The 22,720-nt window shown below is 31.7% G+C and overlaps 1 protein-coding gene across 1 annotated transcript in view; it reads right to left on the reverse strand.

The window, feature by feature from the left end:
* Positions 1-22,720, reverse strand: part of LOC115886811 (tubulin alpha-3 chain) — a 121,766-nt gene that overhangs the window by 98,661 nt on the left and 385 nt on the right. The window lies entirely within an intron of this gene.

Here is a 22,720-nt window from a genome sequence, read left to right on the forward strand (position 1 = left end):
AAGCTGCAAAAGTTAAATGGAGACGGACCACCCACAACGAAAGGTACGTAAACTAACAATAAAATAGGGAAATCGGGTACTAGCACCCATACTAAGATAACCAAGCAGATCAACAGCAAAGGTAGAATGTAGAATGTTTAGGAGGAGAGTTAATCACCGCGACCTTACAGATCTATTGTGTGTTCCTCTTTCTTGAGTTATAACGAGTTATAACTCATCATACAGTCTCAAGGCTCTAACAAAAGCCAGTATCTGAGACGGCTCCACAGAGGCCAGCTCTTCATCCTCGACATCAGCCGTACCACAGGTCATGGCACCTCGGTCGTCGTCTCGGCGCACTGAGTGATAAAGTGTTCTGGTGTTTCCCCATCTTCCCCACAGAATCTGCAGTCGCCGTTGTTTCTCAGCTTCAATCTACTGAGGTGTTCGTTGAGGAGACAGTGTCCTGTTAGAAACTCCGTGACAATCCGAAGATTGTTTTTACTTAAATCAAGGAAAACCTCAAGGAACCTGATTTTTCTCGGTCGTAAGTTCTGAGGAGTTCTTTTTCGAGTGTCTTAGACCGTTGGAGGATACCCATTCCAAGTTACAGATGGAGTCTTCCAGATTCTTCAGTTCCGCTTTCAGTTGGTTTCCGTTTGGAAAACAGAACGGTTCTGGTCCAGTTAGTGGAGTGTTCGCTCCTTTCCTAGCTAGATCATTTGCTTTTTCATTGCCTTTTATCCCTTAGTGAGCAGGCACCCAGAGTAGAAGGACTTTATTTTCTTTGCCTAATTTGTTGAGCTTCTCTAGGCATTCTTTAACCAACTTTGAATTGATGGTTACGGAGTTGATCGCGTTTAGTGCTGCTTGACTATCGGATAGGATGGCAATTTCCTGTTTTCGATAGTTCCTATCTAAGTTAAATTGTACGCATCTTTCTATAGGTCATCTAGCTATATCTAAATTTCTGCCTAAAGGATACTGGGGTAGGTGCCCATTGGTTCGGAGTATTTGGTTTTCGGCCCAAATATCCCTATCCCTGTCCCTGCCTTGGTTTTGGAAGCATCAGTATACCACGTTATGGTATGGTTTTTTATATAGTAAGCGTTTCTTGCTTCCAATCCTTTTTATTACTCAATACTACAGTGACGTGTTTCTCAAAGTTGTAAATTTTTGGTATGTCATCCACTGGGAGTTGGAGAAGTGGAATTTTCTTTTTGAGGCTGTTCCAAGCCCCTGACCTGAAAAGTCTCCCAGTACTGTTACCGTCAATCATTGTCGCATTGGCATAACTACCGACGACAATATGCAGTGGTGTTAAGTCTAAAATGACCTCCATTGCTGCTGTTGGACATGTTCTCATGGCATCTGTGATGCAGATACATGCCAGTCTCTGTACTTTGCACAGGTTTTGTCTTGAACAGCAAAGGTAAGATGTACTGGGAAGATAATCTAAAAAAGCAGGAAAGATTGATATGCCAAACAACTTTACAAAACCCAGGAAAGTAGAGTAGTCTAGGGGAGACCTATTCGATCTTTGAAAATAAAATTTGAACAGAAAAGGACAAAATGCAAAAAAAAATTCAATATAACAAATCAATATCTTTTGTAATAAGTGTTTTATAAGGAACTATTATAAATCTTAGAAAATCTTGATGTAGGTCTATACAGTATTAACACTTAACTATACAGGGTGGATCTTAAATAAGTGCAAATAATTTCAGGGTTGGTAGATCTCAATAAAACAAAATATTTTCTATTTGCCATTTTTCAAGTACCTAATTCCAAATTAACAGAGTCATTTTCAAAGTAAAATTTAAAAATTTTTTTTCCTTAAATTTTGTGAACCACTGGATTTTTCGTCTTTCTAAATTTTATATATTACCTATGTTGCCATATTATTAAGATATTAAATTTTTTAACTAAAAACTAAAAAAATCGAAAATTAAAAAAATATCTCAAACGTGTTTCTGGGGTCGTAATATACCACCCCTAAAAATATTTGCACTTATTTAATACTCACCCTGTATAACTATCCAAAAATATAGGTTACAATACAACAAAAAAATTGTTTTCGAACGCTGTCGCTATTGAAAAACAATTTACAGTTTGTATCCTATTGGCTCTTCGCGCCATAATTATGATGTTATCCGTACTTCCCCCAAACGATATATTCAATATAATAGGAGCAAAAATCACGAAACCTTTTTAAATTACTACACACGACAGCGCATCATTCTAAATAATTTATTTGCTTCTCGCATGCAGAACAAACAGCTCAAAAAATAAACAAATATTTCCAAGATTTATTTGAATTTATTGATTTACTAGAAAACGAAAACTTTTGCTTTCTACATATGTAGATAATGTATCAAATCCTAATACTGAATTATTAGGCCGTATTTATAAAAATGAAGCATTTACTTTCAAGTAAAAGGTAGAAGTAAAAGGTTTTGCCTTTTATTTTTAATTCGTATTTATAATCTCTACCTTTTCCTTCCAAGGAAATGCTTTGGATAAATAAAGTAAAAGGTAGAGAGATACAATTATAGCCTTAGGAATAAGTAAATTTCACTCTGCATCCATACTTTAGAATAGAAAATCGCCGTTTCAGTTGCCCAAATATATGCTCAATCACAACTCGCTCTGATTTAAGCAGCCTGTTGAAGGAAAATGTGATAATCCTCGAGGGGTTTGGGATAGGGAGTCATTAGACATGACATTATACAATATCCACTGTCCCTAGTAGTATAGTGTTTCTTGTCCTGTTCATGACTTCACATACTGCCGAATTCTTCCATATACGAGAATCATGAACTGATCCAGGCCAACTTGCATCTATACTAGTTATAACACAATTCTGGTCGCATGTGGCCTGCACATTAATACTGCTAAAACATTTTCGATTTATATATTCGTCTCCAAATTGGGCTGGCTTGCGAATGTGCATGCAGTCAATAACCCCAATGATTGTTGGGAAATGGAACCTGGTCAACCACTTTTCTTTAGCCTGCATGATTTGATTTTCTGTGTTTGGGAACCGAATCCATTCGCCAGCCTGTTGTACAAGCTGCTCAAGCACCTCATGAAATATTCAAACACAACACTGAAACCACACAACCAAAGATTACTAGGTAGACACAAAAACATTTCTACAAATAGACAATTTTTTACGTTCCGAGCTGTTTGATGGTTGGCCAACTAATGAAAAGAGTGAGAAAAGTTGTTGTGAACGTAGATTCCTTTTTTAGAAGTAAAACCTTTATTTTTTAAGCAAATGCTTCTTTTTATAAATACGAAAAACAAAAGACCTTTTACTTTAAAGCAAATCCATCGAAGACTTACATTTTCCTTCACTTTTCTTTATGCATATACCTTGAAGGAATTGCTTCATTTTTTGAAAGCAAAAGGTACGGTTCCTTTTTATAAGTACAGCCTATTAAATTAAGTGGAAATTTAATGCCAATTTATTTTATTGCATATTAATTTAAATAGAAATTTTATACATATTTTTAAACCAAGCCGCTTTTGTCAAGTCGATGAAAGAATTTTATGAGCGAGACTAGCCTTGGACTTGCGGCCTTGGTCTTACACAAAAAGCAAGACTAAGACTAGCGTTTAATCTGCAAGATCAATATGCCAGTGCAAGATCAATATAACCGACCAGTGCGAGACTTTAACAAAAAAAATACTTCAAAATATTGCGTAAGATGTTAAAGGAAGAAATGCTGATTCAATATAATACAGGGTGTTTCAAAAAACATGGACCGTGTAACGTGGGGAGATTCCTTACGTAATAATAAGATTAATTTTTTATATAAACATAGGTCTGATTCTGCTTTGTTTCGTAGTTATAGGGGGTTACAGTTCTTGTTATTTATTTTCGATTTATTATTAATTTTCTTCCAAGTGCTTTTAGTGATTTGAATGAAATTTGGAAGGTAAAAGTTACTATAAGTCCTACATATTTTAATGGTAAAAAAGTGGCGACAGATTGGACAGGGCTATCAATGGAATATTATTCTAAGAAATCGCATGAAACGCCACATGTTTTCAGTATCAATAATTTTAAGAAAGAAAGAAAGACCATTAATCGCAGACCGTTGGCATAACTTTTTGGTAAATTCTAGACATTTGAGCGAGGTTTAAAAAATGTTCGATCTGTGCTTCTTTTTTACCCTCTCATCTTCTATCCTTTATTTTGAAAGTTGGCAACCCTAGGTTAAGTGGTAGAATGGCTCTTTCTTAAATTAGTGTATAAAGACGTTTTATTATTATTATTATTATAAAGAGTTTTTCCTTAACACGTCCGTATAGGTAGATATATATGGCAAATAATAAACCATATGAAAATTTGCTTGTGATGCTGCAGCTGTTCTAAGCACTGAAAGCTTTGATGTGGTAATGACGCACAAGTGTGAAAATTGGATTTAAAACAAGAATTTCTAAGAAATCTCCAAGTGATACACAGGCCAATGAAAAGATATATGCGTAGGAAAACAAAATGGGTAGTATGAGTGACACAAGGTACAAGAAGTGATCTACAGAATTAAATTAAACAAATGACATTGACTAGAACACTTATTGAGAAAGAGCGGCAAAAGTTGGACCTCCAACATTACACAGTGGTACCATAGAAGTGTAAAAGACCAAAAACACGCCTCAATCTAAGGCCATGGAACACATTGTGAGGTACCAAACACTTGATTTGTTTCATTTTATATTTATTATTTATTAATTTTTGTTACATTTATCTAAAATATTAAAGAATAATTTCCACATCTCTTATCTCAACTTTTCTTTTAGCTCACCGTAATTTACACAAAAAAGAACTTAACTATCTTGCAAATGCCCATTAAAAACTTATAACGAAAAAATTCTGTGCTCGAAGAAACTCAAATAACCCCAATAAATATTATTTTTCTTATCTTTCTAAAAACGTAACGCTTAATAATATCTACTCTACAATACTCCAATCTGAAAATAAAACACTTGCCCTGGAGGAAAAATATTTCCCATATATTTTCACAGTAATTGAAAATATTTACTCAATCTCTCTATATTGCTCCATCTTGATAATGACAAATACCTCTATCTCGCTTTTCAGCTCCACTTCCGTGTAAATAGCTGGATAATAATTTATTAAGAGCCAGTATTTTCTCTATCTTCTCAGTACGGGAGCCTAAGATAACTATATGGGTATTTTAAAAAATTACATGTTAAAGAGGACAAAAACTATAGGTCTAGGATTAAGCGGTGTAAAAATGGAGTAGACCATATTTAGTTAAAAAAATAAAACATTTAAATAAACTTGCCATTAGAAAAAAATGGCATCAAATTTCTCAAAAACAAAACACAGGGGTACTAATGAAAGAATAGGCAATATGCATCGTCCTGATTAACTCTAGATGAGAGTGAAATGAGAAAATAATGATGATACGTGCAAATGACTAATTATATTGGCAGTTTTAAGAGATGTAAAGACTTTTACCCTCTTTTACTAAGTAGAAATGTGTAAGAAATCTAAAATTATTGTTTTCTAATATTCAGTTGTCTTGAACTACTGTATAATCGATCTTACACAAATTACTTAATGTTTGTCACATAATGCCAAAAATCAGCAACAGGCAACACGGATTAAATAATATATGCGATAGTTAATATTTTTCATTTATGCAATAAAAAAACTGAGCTTTTATTTAGCTCTAATAGCTTGATTTTCATGCAACCGTTATCCGACGATAAGTTGATACGATATTAATTTTATTGGTAGAATTTAAAGACTTAGAAAATAACGCAGTTTTTAAATTTATTGCATTTTCATGCCTCTGTTTATCGGATATACGTTGGTGTCATTTTATATTTTTTTTCCATAACGTTTCCATAACGATTCCATAACGTTTCCATAACGATTTTGCTATTTTACTTATATTTTTATTAAGGTTATATTAAATTTATCAAAAAAGTGTCAAAACGTCCGTTATCGTATGAACGGGTCCGTTGACGAGCCGAAGTAAAATATTTACGGATGAAAAGTGGCGCGAAAACGCTATGACCAATCAGAGCACCGTCGGACCAACGTATCAACGTATAACGGATGCATGAAAATCAAGCTTGTAATTGAATTTCTTTAAAAAATTTAATGGAGTATGACCTAATTTCAAATAAACTTTATATTCGAAATTAACAAACGTATTAAGTCGATTGCTTCTTTCAAAGAAATTCTTATTGTACTACAATGCTTTATTCTGTATATCCAATTTATTTTGCTTTAAGCGGTTCCGCTATAATGTTCGCATTTATAATACATTTATAACAAGGGATAATTTTAACACAACTCATTAGCACACAAAACAAAAAGCGATTATAGAGTATAAAGAATAACTTCTAAAATAACTCAAACCCATTTTTTTTCGTTGACAGATAATAATTCCAGTATAATTTGCCAATTTTTGTTTTAATCGGTAGGGGCACCGTCGTTTCACCACAACTATTTCCAGCTGTGCCAGTCACCATTCCATCTAGCGAAATTAATTTCCATTTTTCGACGTTTTGTGTCCTCAATTTGCTAGCAGCTTTTTTATTCCAAAAAGAAACTTTTTCGTCGATTGATTTTTCTCACACAATACTTTTTTTTTCCTCAAGCGTTCTATGAATGAAATAATAAACATTCATAAAATTCGTCAATATAAATTTGTATTATGTTCTTCAAAACCATTGTCAATAATACTTAACAAGTTTTTTTTTATACGGGGTGGTCCGAATTGCATTCGGGAAACCATTCAACACCATATTCTGTAGATAAAAATAAGTAAAAAATTTAAAATAAATTTATTTCCTAGAATGCTTTGTTTCGGAGATACAGGGGGTAGAATTTTCATTTCTATTTCGTTTTTTTCTAAATAATTTCTGAACTAACCTCGATATTTGGTGAAAATTAGTATTTGAATGTTTTTTGACAAGAGAAATTTGATTTCGATGTTAATATGACTCCTACTTGTAGGGGGCGTCCATTTTCTTTAATTGATTTGAAGACTAATAACTTTTCGTTCCTGTATAATACTAGTGAAAACACACATTTCTGTATTTTTTGCATAAAAAATGTCTCTTCATATAGAGAGCAAAAAGAACGATAAAACAGTTTCTTTTAATCTTTGGCACAAAAACATTTCAAATTTATTATTTCATACTCGTACTAATAACTATCCAGCCAACATGTATAATTTTTGTCTATGTATTGAGTATTTCCATTCCAAATATCTTGAGAACCATTACTCGTAGCGATTTTTACCAAGGGCCCTTTTTACGTAAAAAATAACGGAATATATATTTTTTTCAGTAAGTGGTGTAATACAGGTACGGGCGAAAAATTATTACTCTTCAAAAAAGCTAAAAATTTGTAAGTCTCATGTCAAAAATCACCCAGACCATCAGAGAAACTTCTACACACTGTAACACCGAAACGATGCATTTTAGGACATAAACTTATACGAACCCTTTTACTTATCTTTATCTGCAGAATATACTGCCAAAATTTCCCGAATACAATTCGAACCACCCTGTATATTATACTAGAAAGATTATGGCCGTAGAGAAACAGTCTTTGTTAATCTTTATAGGTAATGAATTCAAATTTCTTTGAATATACATAGATATAAGCCAACATACAGGGTGTTTTAAAAAACACGTGTCATCTCTCCTGGGGAGATTCCTCACGTAAAAATAAGATTTGTTTTTCATATCAATATAGGTCCGATTCTGCTTTGTTTCGTCGCTACAGGGTCTTAAAGTCTTCATATTTTATCGATTTATTCTAATTTTCTTCCTCCAAATGCTTTTAGCGATTCCAATGAGTTTCCAATTCCAATTTTGAGGGTTAAAGGCACTATAAATGCGACATATTTTAAAGTTAAAAAAGTGTCGACATTTTGACATATTCACCAGGGACGTGGATATGGGTTATAACTGGAATATTTTTCTAAAAACGTACGCCGCTGACTTTCTTTTCTCATTTTAGCGAAATAGTGTAAGCAGATTAATGCCGATTAAAAGTTGTCTCTTGATATTTTGTCGGCCTTCTTGATGAGATAAACGTAATTTTATTAATTTATCTTTATAACTAATATATAATAATAATAGCAACCTTTAAAAAATGTTAATATTATTATTAACTTGCAAAAGCTTTAAATAAGTACTCATTGATTCCTCATCTAAAAATATGAAAAAAAGTTCTTATAAACATGGGTATAGAAATGCATATGTAGTTTCATAGTTACAGGATGTTAAAATTTTTAAAAATTAGGTTTTTTGTAATTATTTTAAATACCATTAATTTTTATTTCAAACTGCTGTTGGTTGGACTAATAGCCTTCATAGTAATAATAACTAATAGTAATAATATTTAATAATAAATTAGGTAAAATATATAATTTATTAATTTAATTTTTATTTTGATTTTATTAATTGTGGTTAATAAAATTGCGTTTATATCATCAAGGAGGTCGAATTCGACAAAATATCAAAAGATAAAGATAACTTTCAATTGATATTAGAAGGCCTATACAATTTTCATATCAAAAGAAAAAAGTCAGTGATGCCCATATTCCGGTGATAACCCATATGCACGTCCCTGATTAATTTATCGATACTTTTTAGCATTAAAATATTTAGCACCTATAGTAACTTTTACCCTCAACATTTCATTCGAATCACTAAAAGTACTTGGAAGAAAATTATAATAAATCGAAATATGATTAAGACTTTAACACCCTCTAGCTACGAAACAAAGCAGAATCGGACCTATATGTTGATATGAAAGATAAATCTTATTTTTACGTGAGGAATCTCCCCACAAGAGATGGCACATGTTTTTTAAAACGCCCTGTATATTGAAACTATGCTTGAAACTTGGCACAATTTTCTATAGTCTAAAACCTGTATCAAAGTATGTGAGCCAAAACTCCATGAAGACATTATACTGTAAAAAATTTCAGCATTGCAAAAATATGGAATTATTATCTAGTAGTCAAATTAAGAACAGCTAAAATATTTGCTAAAAAGATTCTCTAAAAGAAATAAATTATAAGAAATATAATTAAACTTCAATGCAAAGAAAGCTGTCGAAGTCGAAGACACTTTAAAACATGAGTATGAAACTAGATATAATGATGCAAAATATCCCTCTCATCCTCTCATCTATGTCAAGTTTTATAATCGCCCCCAAGAAATAGTGAGCTTTGATAACTTCAGGGAATGAAAACGTGAACTTAGTAACCACTTATGTAGAGAACAAAAAGTCCACGAACAGAACAAAAAGAAGTACTGTTTTCGACGACAAGTTGATTAAAATTCATTAATCCAAAACAGGACAACAACGTTTAAAATTAAAAATGTTCCTTCCTACCCCAATTAATTTTTGAAAAACAATTATATTGGTCTGAAAGAAAAGTGCTTATTGGTTGAAGAATGCAGAACTTAAATTTGCATACATCTCAACTTAAAACAATATACGTATTTTTTATTTTGTTAAAATAATAATTTGCTGTTAAAAAATTAATTTATCTTTATTTTTGCGATTTACATAAATCAATTTTTTTTCTTAAGTTCTATAATTGACAATTGATTTTTTTTTTTCTTCTTAAAAATGAATTAATCAAACTACTCCCCATTATGTGCTCATTAATTCTAGCGCATTTTAGAATTTAGAGTTGATGTAGGTAGGTTTCATACGTTCCCATAATTTCTTAATTTACAAAATTGAACTTAATACATTTCCAAATTGAAGCTTCACATTAAATTTATTGCCCAACCCAACGTGGCCATAATTTTTCAATTAATAGGGAACTCAAGACGTCAGATAATTTTAAGGATAAGCATTAAACTTTATTACATAGGATGGGCACCTATTTTCTTGTTCATTGAACAAAAATTATCTAACAATGGAACTTAATATTTTATACTTTAAAACAGTCGGTTCCTATAACGCCCTATAACATAGAAAATAGAGTTGTGTTAACGGCTTAAAATTTAAATTCGTTTAAGACAAAAAGTAAAAACGTAAAAGTATACAGGGTACGTCTCTAAAGTGACTCACCCCCTATAACTTCTTTATTTTTTCAGATAAAAAAACAAGATTTGGTATGTTAGTTATGACATAAATTGGGATTGATTGACGTATTCAATTGTTTTGGTCACTTCCGGTTTCACCGGAAATTACTACAACTTTTGATTTTTAAATGGCAGCCTCGGTATTTTTTTACTTTGTTCAATAGAAAATGACACTCTGAATAGAATGACACATGTTAAAAGTTGAAATGATGATATCACATGTCAACTTTTGACATTCTCGCTTAGAAAAATCGTATTTTAAATTTCAATCTAGAATGCCATGGTTGTGTTAAAAACACTAATTTTTAATCAAGGAGCTTTGCAAAAATAGATTTGACCGTCTAATGTTTTTCGTGTCTTGTCCTGGCCGATTAAAAGATGCCCAAATCGTATTTTTAATCAAATCTCAATTTTTTCAAATGGAACGAGGGTGGCTCATTAGCATATTTGGAAAAAGCATTTCTTTACGAATAATTTGGTACCACATACTTGGTATTTTGAGTCAAATTGTCGTTATGAATCGCATGTTGCAATTTCAAAATTTCTAAACCATATTTGAAAATGTCAAAACTTGACATATGATATGTCATTCTACTCAGAGTTCATCATAGATAAATGCAACAAGTTTAGATTGGAAAGCCCGTAAAAATTTTGTGTCGTGAAATTATTTTGGGTCGCGACCGTTATACGCGATCTGGCGCTGCTATAGCGGTCGCTAAGAACAACGGCAAACAAAAGCAGAAATAATATTCTCTTGTCAAAGTCAGAATCTTCAAAAATCATAATAATCTTTCAAAATCTAAACAGCTCTCATTAAAGAAATTCCGAAAAGTGTTTATAACATCCATTTTCAAAGTAATTATTGCTATCTTGTGAGTTTAATTCAAGTTTTATTTACTCCAACCGGTGATAATTGTGAAAAAGTGGCATTAAAAACTTAAAAAGCTGTGCTGTGAACTGTGAACTGCAAAAACTATCGTGGATCGTGGCATAACGTCGGTTTCCAATGTTCCATAGGGTATTTCATACATGCGTCCTTATATAAAATAAAGTTTCTTGTATGCAACACACTGTATTTTATTTATAAAATTAAACGAAAATAATAATAAATTTGAATAAACAATATTTGGCGATATAATTCCGGAAAAAGCCGAACCGCTCCGAAATTTTCAAAAGTTTTGGGTCGCGACCGTTGCAAGAATAGCGCCAAATAGTGTTTACATATGGGCTATAGTGTTATCCTTATGGGCACTTTCTTTATAAGGGCACTTTCCAATCTAAACTTGTTTCATTTATCTATATTCATTTTCTATCGAATAATGTAACAAAATACCGAGGGTACCATTTAAGAATCAAAAGTTGTAGTCATTTTCCGGTGAAACAAGAAGTGACGGAAAACTATTGAATACGTCATTCAATCCTAATCTATGTCATGTACTAACATACCAAATCTCGTTTTTTTTATCTAAAAAATAAAAAAGTTATAGGGATGAAATTAAAAAGAATAGGAAAGTTATAGGGGTGAACATTCCATCAAACCGTATCGGTATTTTTAATACTTTAGATGTATCTGTCTAAAGCATAGAATATATAGATTACTATTATAAAATCGGAAATATTTGTTGCAATAAAGGCTTTTTCTTGGAAATCTGGGATATATCAGAACTCGATGTTTCTTTTGTCTTCGCATTGAACATGTGTCTAACATAAATACAGCTGTTTAAGCCCAAAGTGTATTTATTTTTAGATGTAGATTGCAAACATGTTTTACAAACTATAATATTAGATATTCTGTCATAAAAAAATTTCTGGAAATTTCCACTACTTATATAGATACACTGATTTAAATGCTCTTTCAGACTATATTAGGGTTTCCTATCCCTATCTAGCTCATATTTTGCTTAAAAAGCGATTTTTCAATAACATAGTAAACAAGACGGCTATTTACTAGTGACAGTAGCTATTTTCAAAATCGACATTAATTTACATGACAATAACTTTATTTAAATTTATAACAGTTTACTTTTATTTTAAATCTTACTTTACCTTGAGTTCACTAGAAAATTGCCATGGCGACATCAGATTCAGCCATCTTGATTACAATTTTATTGAAAAATCGCTTTTTATTCAAAATCTGAGCCAGATAGGTATAGGAAACCCTAATATAGTTTGAAAGAGCATTTAAATCTGCTTTGACTTATTCAAAAAAAATGCATAGTGTTGCATGAAATAACGAAGCAATTTTTGATACCCCTGTACACATTTAAGGAAGCAATCCAATTTTTTGGTAAAGTTTATTTAACTGGCTTGAAAGTCAGCACAAGAATTAATTCAGAAAAGTAATGTACAAGGTGTTAACAAACTTTTTTATTATAGCATGCATATATTTAAATATCTTTAAATATCTCAAAAATCAAAGCTTTTAAACATATTAACGCAACGAAAAAATATTTGGTCAAATTTAAAGTGTTTATATTTTGTGTGTTTAATATTTTTGTTATTTTTAGCCCTATTTTCATTATTTTTTAGCAAGCTGTATATAATTATATCAACTTTAATTCGTAAACTCAGTTTTTTATACACTTTTGTATTTGGCATATTATACAGGGTTAATCGAGGGGTTGTTTTTCTATCTTAACTTTAAAACACCCTGTGCAATAATTTCGTGTGTAAATTTTCCTAAAATATAATTTTACGGTCAGGACCATGTCTCCTGAGTATTTCGTTTTTTGGTTCATGTCAATACATACCCTGGTTAATTTTTAAGAGCGAAATGAACTTGCCACAAACAATTTTTCACTTATTATTTCTTATTGAAGTTATTTTTCAATATGACAAGTCGGCTTTGGTGATTATTGTGAACTATATACTACTATGAACAGCCCATCATTCGACGTTTTGGAACTCCTTGACAGGAGGGTTAGAGGTCGCAAAGCAGTACCAACTTCATTAAATGAACTTTGCTTGGTCCTTAAAGAAGAATGGGAAAACATAACGCAATATGATATGCAGCCTCAATGGCAGTATAAACGGACGTCTACAGGTAGTTATAGCAGCCAAGGAAGGCAATACAAAGTATTGGGGAATTTTTTACAATTTTTTTTCTGTTTGTATACTTGAGTATTACAGATGTTTGCTTCAATATCGTTAGTTCTGTCATTGTTATTAAAGTTTATTGGAACTGTATTGTTAGTCTTTGACGTATTTTTTTAATTTAATATAGAGTATCCGATGCAGCGTAATATGACGTTACGACAATAGTCACCAAAACCATCTCGTCTTCTTTTTTAAAAATTACATCAAAAGTGATGATAACTGCAAAATTTGCAAATTGATCGTAATCAGTTCATTTCGCTCTTAAAAATTAACCAAAGCATGCATTAACGTGATCTAAAAAACAAAATGCTCAGGAGACACGGTTCTTAGCGTAAAATTATATTGCAAGAAAATTTACAAACGAAATTATCGCACAGGGTGTTTTAAAGTTAGGGTAAAAAAACAACCCCTCGATTAACCCCGTATAATATGCCAAATACTAAAGTTTATAAAAAAAACTTAGTTTACGAATTAAAGTTGAAATAATTATATACAGCTTGTTAAAAAAATCATGAAAATTGGGCTAAAAATAACAAAAATATAACACTGTAAATTTGGCCAAAAATTTCTCCGTGGCGTTTTTTTTGCATCTGAGTGTATATAAAAAATAACTAAAAGTATAAGACGAAATCTTTTCTTTTAAGACGAAAAGATAGCTGACAACTCTATACGGTAGCCAGATCATTTTTTTCTAAACCATATGCATTACTTAACAGCAGAAATAGACATAAGAGATAGGTCCTCGAGAGCTAATGGTGATGTTGACATGAGGTTAATTAAGTTGTTGCATTAATGAAGCGGACTTTTTAAACGACAAAGAGTATTTAATCTTTTCTTATAAATGAGTTTTAAGCGATTCTGAGAGTGTTTTATATTATTAGTGTAAGTTCGTTAACCGCAAATTGTTGACCGTTTGCATGCACTTCGCAAAACTTGGAATAAGGCTTCCAATGAAGTACTGACAGTAATTATTAAGAGGAATATAACGGATACCATCACGTCGATATTGTCGGTAACCGTAGATACGGTGTGATACAATGCAGTAGATTGTAAATGAACAATTACCTACCGAATTAGAATGTATAAGTTAGGAATAATATACTTTCATCTTCTCGTCTTTCACATTGCAGATTATATTTAAAAAAACAATACTATATTCGAATCTGTAAATTTGTTATTTTGAAATGGTCTCAGATCTGATCAGGTTAAATTATATTCTTAAATATGGTAAATTTCTAATACGCATGTTAGAGATGAGCAAAAAATCACAAACTGCGATTCAATCGTAGCGATTTTAAAATCGCTCTCATAGGAAACTGCGATATAGACTGAGAGCTCGCTACATAAAAAACTTATCATCGTGACATGGCTAATTTTTCTTGTGAAGTAGCCATTATGAAATAGTCAAGTCTGCCAGCGCGATCCCGGGGCTTAAATCGGGGGCGGCCAATCGAAAGGGTGAAATTTTAACACTAAAAATATTATAAGGTACACAGTTATAATTGCCAAATAGCTTTTATTTATTATTAAAAAACGTGGAAAATTGTAAGCAGACTCGTGGCTAAAATGCCGGTAAACAACGCGAAAGAGGCATGAAATTTTGACAAAAAAAACCATCCGATATTGTACATGTTTATTTATTTAAAAAGCCATATGCAAAAGGGCAGACAAAAAATAGTGGCTCAATCAGCGGTAGACAGTTATCAAAAGCGCGATATTACTCTACAGGGTGAGTCTTGAATAAGTGCAAATATTTTCAGAGCTGCATGATAGATCTCGATAAAAGAAACATATTTTCTCTTTACCGTTTTCCACACAAGTCCAAAATAACCGAGTTATTTAAGTTTGAAAATTTAAAAAGAAATTGATTTATTTTTAAATAGTTTTGCGATATCTGCATGTTTAAACTTCATACGTTATATTCGGTTATATCAAAGTTTACAGGTTAAACTCGAAAGGGGAACGGAAATACAGACGATAGTTATTTATGTCCTCTATATTTTATGAGCAGTTATTTACTTGTTACATACTTTATGGTTTACTGAGTTATGTTTTACCTATTCCATTTAAACATTTTTCATTAGACAATGTTTAGATGCGCTAGACTTATGTCGTATTTTCCCATAGAAAACTAATTATGGCTATTAACGTAGAAAATCACTCTCTTCGTAATAACTTGTCTATAGTAAAACCTCTTAATAGAAAACACACTTTAGTACTTTATAATTGAAATATTTTTTCCAAGTTTCTCATCATCACTTAAGAATCTGGATCTAGTTTTTCCAAAATTGTTCTTTTTTTAATTTAAAATTCTTAAGGTGCCGTTAAACGGCGCGTGGTTCGCCGAGCCTAAAGCCCCATACTCACACTTCGCTCCTTCCTCGCCTTACTTCCTCGCGTTCCTTCGTCCCTTCGCTTCCTTCCTTCGTCCATTCCAAGTCCATTCGATGCTTGGAAATTAGTCAATTATGCAACAACACGCCACAAAATATTTTTAATATAGCAGCTACATGTTTAATACGAAATATCTAGTAACCTCTAAAATTTTTAAAAAATCCGAAAGGCGCATAATTTTTATTTTATAAAACTGCAATTCTTTGTCGTGTCGAAAATAAAAATTGAATTTTAATAATATATTTTTTTTAATAAATCCGAATATTTCAGTATCATGTACAAGGTATATCAGTGTGAATGTACAAGGCGAGTCAACAATAGAGTAAAGTTTATTATGTAATATATATCGAAACCATGAAATATGACATACTAATTGAACGTTAATGATGTCAATCCCCATTTCTTCAGATATTTTTGTAAAGGCATCATGCACATTATTTCTATTTTTTTATTTTTGTCGCTACGATTACATAAATATGGACATGCATTTTTTCACAAATATGAAGACAATATTGTTTTTTTCTTCCATTTTTTTACTATTGTGTGTGAATTATTTTTATATCGACTGGCGATTGCTAGATGTACAGGATGTCCCATTTGCGTGTGTTTTATGGGGTTTCTGGTTTATGAGTAGAGATATAAAGATGCTGTTTTCACATCATTGTTCTACTTATTATGAAACTAAATATGCTACATAAGAAATAAGAAATAACTTTGAACTAAGAAAGCTAGGATAAATATGTATTTATCCTAGCCTTCTTAGTTCAAAGTTATTTCTTATTTCTTTCTTTTTACTTTTTTTTTAATTAGTAGAAATTTTTGCATTTTTCGATAACTTTTGTATCTCGATTATCTTATAACTTATCGAAAAGGTGAAAAGGGTCAGTGATGGGCGGTGGGTAAGTACCCAATTTGTAGATAAATAAAATCTGGGTATATATGTATATACCTGTAGATTTAGATGAACATCCTAATTTTAATAAAAGGAGTTTCCGACGACCGCATAGTAAATACCCGGTATAATACCGGGAATAGAAATATACCAATATATAATATCTACAATATATATAAGAAATATTGTAGATATACTCGTATTCCTGACGTTACTGGTATTATATCGGGTATTTAATATGCGGTCGTTGAAAATACCTTTTATAAAATTAGACTGTTCATCTAAATGTACAGGTATATATCGATACCCTTTGTTTTGTTCTACCTATTGAGTACTTACCCACCGCCCGTGTCTCGTTTTTCAGGTAGAATGGCAGTGACGAAAGTGGTTCTTCGTTGGGAGCTGTCTATTTCGAAAAATGACTCAAACTTATGTTCTTTTTTTTAAACAGGACACTCTATATATTATTTTTTATTTTATTTGCCTTGTTATGAGCTTTCAAAAATTATAATATACTCTATATTTATTTATTTAGGTACTGCTAAACTGCTAAACGGCTCTTATAAAATAAGAGCCGTTTATTTAACTTAATTTTACCAGATAATTTTGCTTTGCATCGTGATATTTTGATAAACTACACGGACACTGAACTTGTGCTGCTTTTAAATAACATGCCAATAACCAACATTTTACATCGAATAAATTAGTTGATTGTTTTGATTACCTAATTTAAACCGGCCGACTATGTAATAAAGTTAAATAATGCATTTTTACCCCGTTTATGAAAATAAGTATAGAAAGCTCGTAACAAGGAAAATAAAATAATATACAAAATATCGTATTTAAAAAAAACATATAAGTTTTAGTCAATTTAAAAAAAGACAGATTCCAACGAAGAAATAGTTACGTCACTGCGTTCTACGCGAAAAACTGTACGGGAGACCGTTTTCACCTTTTCGATAAGTTATGATACAAAGGGGATCGAAAAATGCAATAATTTCAGATTCGCCCTGTATTTTAGAAAGTAAGAGAGCTAGGACATATCTGTATGTAGCATCATTAGTTTCATAAAAAAGTAACAGCGTAATGTGAAAACCGCATCTTTGTATTTCGACTCATAAACGAGAAACCCTGCAAAACACACGAAAATGACACCCTGTACAAACGTACTGCCAAATCAAGAAATCAACTACGAATGAAATCCATGATCGATTTATATATTTTATATATTTTAATATTTTTTTGTGTTCGTGATAATTCCTTTGCTACTTCCTCCAAAAACCGACAATACGTGGATGGAGCGTTTCGAGGAAGTAAACCGACGAAGTAGCGTTTTGACGAAGGAGGAAGGAACACACAGTCGCATAAAATCGACATTTTCCCATAGTAAATATATGATTTTTGGACGAAGGGACGCGAGGAAGGAACGAAGTGAAGTAGCGAAGTGTGAGTATGGGGCTTAAAACAAAAAAATTCGCTTTCGATCTTCGGTCGGCGCGTCCTTCCCGTCGACTGGCGGTAAATTTCAAAGCAAACGCGCCGTGCGAGGTCTTCACCAGTAATTCTTTTAAATTCAGTTAATTTTATTTGTTACATAATTTATTCAAATAACTCCATTTAATGCAAACATACATAATTTGATATTAGCTTAAAAAAATCTATAAATATCATATTAATTACTGATAAATACGGGGTATACCAATATAATCTACCATGTTATTGTTTAAAATTACTATTTATTCTAAATGTTGAATAAAGGATATACTCGTATAGATAGATATCGTTTATTAGTTCTAAGTAAAATAATATAAGTTACATACAAATACCTCGAAGGGTGTAGAACATGTCAAAAATGTTGACTATTACCATCTATTACTAGAAGGGTGAGAAGCACTATATACATTTTGCTGAGGTGATTTATGTATGTTTAATAATTGTATTTGATACTTAATTATACCTCTAAATTTTACAGCAGCTATAGAAATATTAATTCATAAAATTTTGTGCAATTATGCTATTTAAAATTTGTATAGCTATACTAATTTATTGGCGGTAATTTGAACGGTGGTAATTGCCGATGATTATAATAATATATTATAGGCACCAATTTACCCCTCAGTGGGATTAGTTCAATCAGATATGAACTGATTTATAGCCGGCCAGGTATTAACCGCGGTACGACAAAAAATTGTTTACTTTGAACACAGTAGGTATGTGATACATTTGATTATGTAACCTACCATATCTATCGAAAAACGGAGATTCGAAGAATAATTGATATTTTACATATTTCGAGACAGCATGTCTTGGTCGAACGAGACTATATCTGAGTTTTCACCCCTATATGAAAAAGAACAAATAACTTGGAACCCCAGAAATAATGCACATAAAAATAGAAATGAAATACACGACGGCTGCCTGAGAATACATCAAAAGTTGAGTATCAATTGCACCATGAACGAATTAAAAAATTAATTAATTAAAGAATTAAAAAAGAAGAAAAGTTGTTCTAGTTTTTTTAGTTTCTAAAATACACAGGGCTCGTATGCAGGCAGTTTCTAAAATACACAGTGCTCGTAACTTTGACATAAAAACGTTGCGCTTTCAAAACGGTGAGCGCAAGTATTCGATCAGCGAAACGCAAGGCAGTCGATTTGGCATTCTCGTTGCCATGCGAATTGTGTTCTGGATACGCGTTGAGCACATATTGGCAACATCACAGTTTCTAATGTAGCTAATAGTCAAAAATTGATAACTGACGGATGTAACAATGAAAAATGTCAATGTTACGTGAATTTCTTAACTTATTGTTGAGTTATGTCAATCAATTTTTCTATGGATATGTCATTATTCTTATTATACGAGGGAAGTATTGAAGACGCTTCTCAGCATTTTGGATGTTTTGAACAATATTTATAGCTGCCAAGTCCTAAATTATCAATTACTTATTGAGGAATTTATAGAAGTAGTAATTTTCACTAAAGAGCAAGATAACGCACTAAATCACAATTTTTTTGATTTTCACTGACAGTTCGACAAGCAAAACGATCCTTTAAGGCAACCGTTTTCAAAGCGCTCAGCGCAATCAGTAAAGACGCTAAGCGCGTCAGACGAAAATACCGAAATCGTTAATTAAGTGCGCGCTTAGCGAAAATTAACGTCATATACGCTGAGCGTCTAAAAGCACTTAGCGTTTTCAAAGTTACAGAATACGGGCCCAAGACGAATTTTAAAATGTTGCATTTTTCGATTCCATCGTATATCGGTTATTTTATAACTTATCGAAAAGGTGAAAACTCAGTCTCGTTTAGTTTTTTACGTAGAATCCAGTGACGTTAACTAGTTTCGCTGATTGTTCTCATTTTCGAAATCTGACTTCTATTTTTTAAATGAGACACCCAGTAGATTATTTTTGTATATGATTTGCCTTGTTATGGGCTTTCTGAATAAATGAATCGGTCATTTGAGAAACCCCCTAAGTCCATATTTTAGCCAAAATGACGTTTAAGCATTTTTGGAATTATAGATTGTAGACGCATCGATCCACAGAGAAACCCTTCTTGCTGTCATAGCACTAATGATCCAAATAAATATGAGCGTACGCTATTTCTTTGAGAAACCCCATAAGTCCAAGGGTTACGGTGTTTCTCAAATGAAAACCAAAAATTGTATTTTTTAGACTTACGGGGTTTCTCGAATGACCGATTCAAATGATATGCTCTAAAATTATATTTTCATAAATAAGGCAAAAAAATGTTTTTTAAATTTATTAAAAATGATCTTATTTAATTTAATTTAACCAGATGATTTTGCTTTCCATCTTGTTATGTTATCTGTTATATCTTACTAAACTGCACTGAAAATAAAGTTGCGGAATAAATTATTTGATTGTATGAATTTAAACTCAATTTAAACCGATAGTCTATGTTAAAAAGTTATATAATGTATTTTTTGTCTCTGTCTCTCGGTCGGCCGTGAGATCGGAAGAGCGAAAATACGCATTGGCGCGTCCTGGCTCGGCGATTCGCGCGCCGGAAGCGTGGATCGGCCTTGGATCGGCAAGCCACACGCCGTGTAATGGCACCTTTATATGCCATTTTGTTAAATAAATAAATAAATTTTGTTATTATAACTACGTCAGTATGAAGCTTTTTTCACAATTTTTTTTAAAATTTTTATTTAAAAACATCTTGAATAATCTTGATAATATGGCATGGCAACATAGGTAGTAGATTAAAGAAAATTAAAGTAAAAAGAAAAAAATACGGTGAAAAAAAATATCCAGTAGTTCTCAAAACTTGAGCAAAAAATCGTTTTTTTTTCAACTATCAAGTAAAATAACTCGGTTATTTTGGACTTATTTGAAAAACGGTAAAGAGAAAATATGCTTCTTTTATTGAGACCTGCCAGACCTAAAAATAAACCTTCTAAGTAAAAAGAAAAAAAACGGTGAAAAAAAAATATCCAGTGGTTCTCAAAACTTAAGCAAAAAATGGTTAGGTTAGTATTAGTATATGACATAAATTAGGATAGATTGACGTTCAATTGTTTTTGGTCACTTCCTGTTTCACCGGAAATAACTCCAACTTTTGATTTTTAAGTAACACCCTCGGTATTTTTTAATTTATTAGATTTTTAAGCAATTTGTAGCTAAATCATTTGACTTTTTTGAGTAGCTTTTTCTAAATTAAAACGAAATTTTCCATCTGTCTATTATACGAGCGAATGTTGATATTTTCGTGAAAGTTTGAAACCCCCTGTGGGATATGTTAACAAAGCAAGGAATTTAATAATCATTTTATCATCTAAGTACGTCTTTCCTCGATAGTTTGTTTTTTGATTTATCTCAATAGCTTTATTTTTATTGGGAATATTCGCTTTTGAATAACACAGTAAATTTAAACGCAGCTTTTGCATTGATTTTGGGTCCTCATCAACACATTTGTAAAATAGTGTTTATTATTTTTGTAATCTCACTGTCACTGAAAAGTCATATTATCATTGTGTATTGCTCTCGTAGAGATGGTTTTACGTTCTGAAGTATCGGCTATTGGAGCTTTAATTGATCATGGCAGAGATCAACTTTTGGACTTAAAACCATATCTGCCAGAGTAACGACAGACAATAATATGATTTTTAAAAGACAGTGACATTACATGAATCATAACCACTCTTTTATAGGTCTGTTGACTAAGACCAAAAACAAAGGTATGGTTTTAATGTAAAAAATACGAAAAAAGTTAGTGTCTTCTTCAAAAACAAATATCTCCAAAAAAAGTTATTGAGATGAATAAAAAAACAAACTATCGAAAAACGATACACCTAGAAGATAAAATGATTTTTAAATTCCTTGCTTTGTCAACGTTTTTCAAACTTTCACCAAAATATCAACATTTTGTTTTCCCTCGTATAAGTAACAGATGGCAACTTTTATTTTTAATTTAGAAAGAGGCACTAAAAAGTCAAATAGTTTAGCTACAAATTGCTTAAAAAATCATAAAAATCGGTCCACTATACAGGGTGTCCCAGAAATAAGTGCAACCTTCTTAAGGGATGGTAGATCTCGATATAAGAAACATATTTTCTCTTTATCGTTTTTCAAATATGTCCAAACTAACGGAGTTATTTTACTTCGAAAATTTCCCCAAAAAAATGATTTTTTGCTAAAATTTTGAGAACCCGGGATCTTTTCTAGATTTTCTTTCTTGTAAATTTAATCTAATACCTATGTTGCCATATTATCAAGAAATTATGTTTTTTAACTAAAATTTCGAACTTTCAAAATTTTTTTTCGCGAAAAAAAACTCATAGACGTGTTTCTGGGGTTGAACTAAACTACCAGTTAAAATACTTGCACTTATTTCTGGGACACCCTGTATATAACTTTAAAATGCACGAAAATTTTAAAGTGTCCGTTTTTCGTGCCGGTGACTATACACTATACAAGGTGAGTCTTAAATAAGTGCAAATATTTTTAGGGGTAGTGTATTTCGACCACAGAAACACGATTATGATGTTTTTTTTCGCGAATTTCTTTTTGAAATTTTGGAATCTTTACAAAAGTTTTTTGGAAATTTTTTTAGTTTTTAGTTAAAAAAACATAATTTCTTGATAATATAGCAATATAGGTAGTAGATTGAATTTACAAGAAAGAAAACCCAGAAAAGATGCGATGGTTCTCAAAATTTACATTTTTTTTGGAAATTTTCAAAGTAAAATAGCTCGGTTATTTTGGACTTATTTGAAAAA

This window comes from Sitophilus oryzae, unplaced genomic scaffold (genome assembly GCF_002938485.1).
Source record: "Sitophilus oryzae breed Bouriz unplaced genomic scaffold, Soryzae_2.0 scaffold_499_pilon_pilon, whole genome shotgun sequence".
NCBI classification, from domain to species: domain Eukaryota; kingdom Metazoa; phylum Arthropoda; class Insecta; order Coleoptera; family Curculionidae; genus Sitophilus; species Sitophilus oryzae.